The sequence below is a fragment of the Solanum lycopersicum genome, chromosome 4 (assembly GCF_036512215.1).
Source record: "Solanum lycopersicum chromosome 4, SLM_r2.1".
Classification (NCBI taxonomy): Eukaryota; Viridiplantae; Streptophyta; class Magnoliopsida; order Solanales; family Solanaceae; genus Solanum; species Solanum lycopersicum.
In genome coordinates this window covers 39,866,974-39,871,405 of record NC_090803.1, presented here as the reverse complement: position 1 = coordinate 39,871,405, position 4,432 = coordinate 39,866,974, and positions in this window count along the sequence as shown.

The following is a 4,432-nucleotide window of genomic DNA, read 5'->3' as shown; positions in this document are numbered from 1 at the left end:
TGAAATTACAATATTTTGACGTAGTCCAAATTCATTTGATTTTGTTAACAATATCTCTTGTGACGTGGGTTATGCTTCTGAATATCTTTTCAAAAATTTAGAGAATTGTTAGAGTTCTTTTCATTTCATATATTACGTTTGTTTCAAAAAAAATGTGTCCATCATATTGGTGAAAAAACTAGACCCCTTAAATGACTTAGCAATGACACATATATAGAGGTTTTGATGAGAATTCCATACATGCATTAAAAATAACAGGTCAATCTATAAAATACCAGGTGTGCACTCCATCACTATAACATTCACCACCATCCCTCCCCCCATTAGGGGTGTTTTAAAAGCATGAAATCCTAACTTAAATGTAAATTGCTATAATATTCCTAATTTTGATTGTGACTATTTTGAAATGGTTGTGATTTTTCATAAGTTGTGTCTTTTCTAAAGAGTTGTGACTCTTTCCACATGTTGTCACTTTTCTAAAGATTTGTGATACAGTAGATTGCTCTCATGATATAGCATAACTATCTCTGTGGTTTTCATGTGGATGTGATCATCTACCACTAGAGTCTAATATGTTAGAACGAGCTAAATCTTTGACAAAGGAAATGGATAGAACTACTCATATATTATTATATGAGTATTATATACAATATAGGTTAGGATAATGTTGTTTCTGATTCCTTGAGAAGGTTGTCCGTATGGAATACTTCTCATTTCAAGGAAGGTAGAAACAATTGGCCCAGTAAGTTCACAGAAGTGTAGATTTGGGTGTCTACTTGTTAGATTCTAGTGAAGACGGAGTGTTTATGAAGAATAAGTTGAATTTAGATTATAGTTAGAAGGAAAAGAGAAGCAGGACAAGGAACCCATTTTACTTAAGTTGAAGGTACATAGGCATAAGCAGAAAATGATTGTCCACAAGTGCAATGGTGTTTGAAGCTATCATTGTAAGCCTTGGTATTTATGCGAGGAAGAACTCCTAGAGAGAATCATGAAATAAGCCTATAGTTTTCGATATTCGATTCATCCTAATGCCACAAAGATATTACATGACTTGAGAGAAGCCTATCGGTGGAGTGGCATGGAGTGATGCATTGCCTAGTTTGCTACTAAGTGCAAAATTTTCCAGCAAGTCAAGGCTGAAAATCAAATGCCATGTGGTGTAGCTTTGAATATACCCCTTCTTGAATGTAAGTGGGAGATGATTAATATGAATTTCGTTACTGGTCAAGAAGAACACACAATTCAAACATTAAAGGACATGTTGAGAGCTACTTTGGATTTCAAAGGAAATTGGGATGACCAGTCACCTCTTATTGAGTTTGCATACAATATTAGTTACCATTCCAACATTCAGATGGCTCTATATTGAATCTCTATATGAGCGGAGGTGTAGATCTTCTAATAGGTGGTTTGAGGTTGGTGAAGCTGAGTTGATAGAACCATATATGGTTCATTAAGTCATGACGAAGGTGAAAACATTTTAGGAGAAGTTACAAATTGTGTACATTCGTGATAAATCCTATACTAATTTAGAAGAAGAGATTTAGAGTTAAAGGTTGATGATTGGATATATCTGAAAGTTTCACCCATGCATGGTGTTACGAGATTTGGTAAGAAAGGGAAACTTAGTCACCGATACATTGGTCCTTACCAAATTTCCAATAGAATTGGTAATATAGCTTATGAGTTGGATCTACCACTAGAACAAGAATCAGTTCATCCAATGATTCAAATTTCATTGCTAAAGATGTTCTTAGGTGATCATGCACCTATTGGGCCTACTAAAAGTATTGGAGTGAATAACAATAGGACCAATGAGGAGATTCCAGTTTAGATCTTTGATCGTCAGGTTCGCTGGTTGAAAACTAAAGGTTCTATTACTTGAAGTCTTATGTAGAAACCAATTAGTTGAGGAAGCTACTTGGGAGTCCCAAGAAGATATGAAGAAAAGATAGTGTCACCTCTTAACTTCTCATTCAATTGCAGACCTAGGTACTGACTGTTTCTAGAGTACCTTTTAAGTTGATATATTGAGTTTATGCTATGTGAATATTTTGTACTCTTTGTTGAGTTGTTAGAAACTTTTCCACACCTTTCATGCTTAGTTTTATCTCATTCGAGGTAAAATTTTCTCAAGGTGGAGATTGTGACACCTTGTAAATTGAAATTTCTAATGTAAAAGGGAAAATGCTTCAATTGAATACAAGTTTACAAGTACGGAAGGTTGTACGGTCTGTACAGGGTGTCACATACTGTACAACGAACCATGTTGTAGTGTAAACGTTGATATATTCTTTAGGAAGAGTTTCACGAGGCATAAGGGGACCATAACCCATCACTTTCGCTCGTGAAGTTAAGGCCAACACCCATGAAGGTTCACACACACTTGGACAATCTATAAAGCTTTACATTGACTGTGAAGTCGTTTGTGAAGGGACCCATAAGTTTTTAAGCATTTGATCAACTTCCAATTTATCGTATCTCTCAACACAAAATAAATCATATGCCCCTTCAAAAATAAAATTAAATGTCCTTGCGTCTACTTTCCAACGCCACAAAATTTGTCTAAGTTCGAATTTGGAGTAAAAGGTTATAAAAATTTTAGTGAAGAACTATCACACATGTGAAGTTTTATGGACCATTAAACTTAAACGGTCTAAGAAACCTCCATTTTGAAAGCACTTAATCAGTTTTCAAGTCTGGGTTGCTTTTGTCTTTCCTCTTTGTCTTTTTTAACATTATTGCAAGTCTTTTTGAGTGTTTATTGAATATATCACTCAACAAACTAGTTTCAATCAATCAAAATAGTAAGTATTTAAAAATTCTCTTAAAACACACATAGGGTAACTCTTCTTCAAAAAGAACCCTAAAACCTTCATGTTGAAAATCCAAATTACAAAGAAAATCCTCCCACCTAAGTTTTCCCATGTTCTTCCGTTCTAATGTTCCTCCTCAAGGTCAAGATAAATCAAGTCTCTGAAGTTTTCATTTAAAATCTTAATAATAATGTATGTAAGGATATCATAGTATTGGACTAGTTCATTCTTATGTCCTACATCTACTTTTTAATAGGTAAAAGAATAATCTAGGGTTTTGTCCTTGCATTTGAGTATTTTGAGAAAAGTTGAGATTGAGATCTTAGTTCTTGAGTTGTTGATTTCTGAATTCCTATATCTAATCATTTAATTGTTGTAAATTGTCTAGAGCGATTATGGAGTTGATTATTTATGTATATATTGTAGCATGAATCATATGAATTGAGTTTTCTTGAGATGAATAGTATAGTTGACTTTTCAATATTGTTATTGAGATCCTAGATTTGATGTGCTATATTCCAACATAAAACCTATTTTGAGTTATAAATTTTTAAATATTTTAAATCTAACATTTGTGTTTTTGAGGAAGTAAAGAGGTTTTTGAGAAAGGCCATAAGGAAACCAAGTACTTCCCAAAATTTTCATTTTTATATGAAGAAAAAGAGTATTTTTATAAAGAAAAAAAAGGTAAAAGATTTTTCGATAAGATTAAGTACAAAATAGTTATCTCTACAAGAGGCCCATTTTTAGTAATTATCTCTATCCAAAATGTACTTTAAATAGAGAAAAGAAAAACCTTGTTTTCTTAATCAGAAATTAGTTTCAGAGATATGTTAGAGCAATTAACTATTTTAAGAGGATAGTTTGAGTAGCTATCTCAAACCAAAGAAAAAATATGTTTGTAACACCTCGGACTACGATTATCTTTAAGTTTTGGGTCAAATTACTGCGATCATATCATTGAGCACATAAAGAATTACATTTTCCATGAGGTATTAGATCAATAGTCTTTAAGTCCTCTTTCAAACGTCGCAAAGTTTGCAAAATTTTGAGCTTGAATTAAAATGTTATGGCCATGCGAATGAAGCCTCTCCACTGACAATTTTTCATCCGTTTAAAGGAAAGGTAGTTTAGTCTTTTACTTACGCTTCTAGACCTTAAAAGTTTTTCTCACCTAAATAAATGTCTAATATGATTTCTACCACATTTTCATGTTCCTAAATGCATAGTGTTTGAGATAAGGGTTTGGAGAGTAGAAAAGGGCTAAATTCCATTATGAATTAGTAGAACTCACCAAGAACATAATTTAGGTATAAAAGCTTCTCACAATGTTGGGATTGTTTAACCACACGCCATACCTCTAAATTTTCTCATGACATTTCTTATTGAGAGATTCTTCACATAGTTTTTGAATTTTGTCTCGTTCTTTAACAATGGAGGTCTTGAGTTCTTGAGTTGATTGATATTTTGTATGAGTTGGGTTTTTTATAGAGATTGATGAATTCATTTAAGGTTTGTAAATAAAAAATGGTTTAGAAGAAATCACTCAATTCTAGATGAGTTAGGACCCAAAAATTAGATGAACAATTCATTGGATTTCTGGGCTCCGTTGT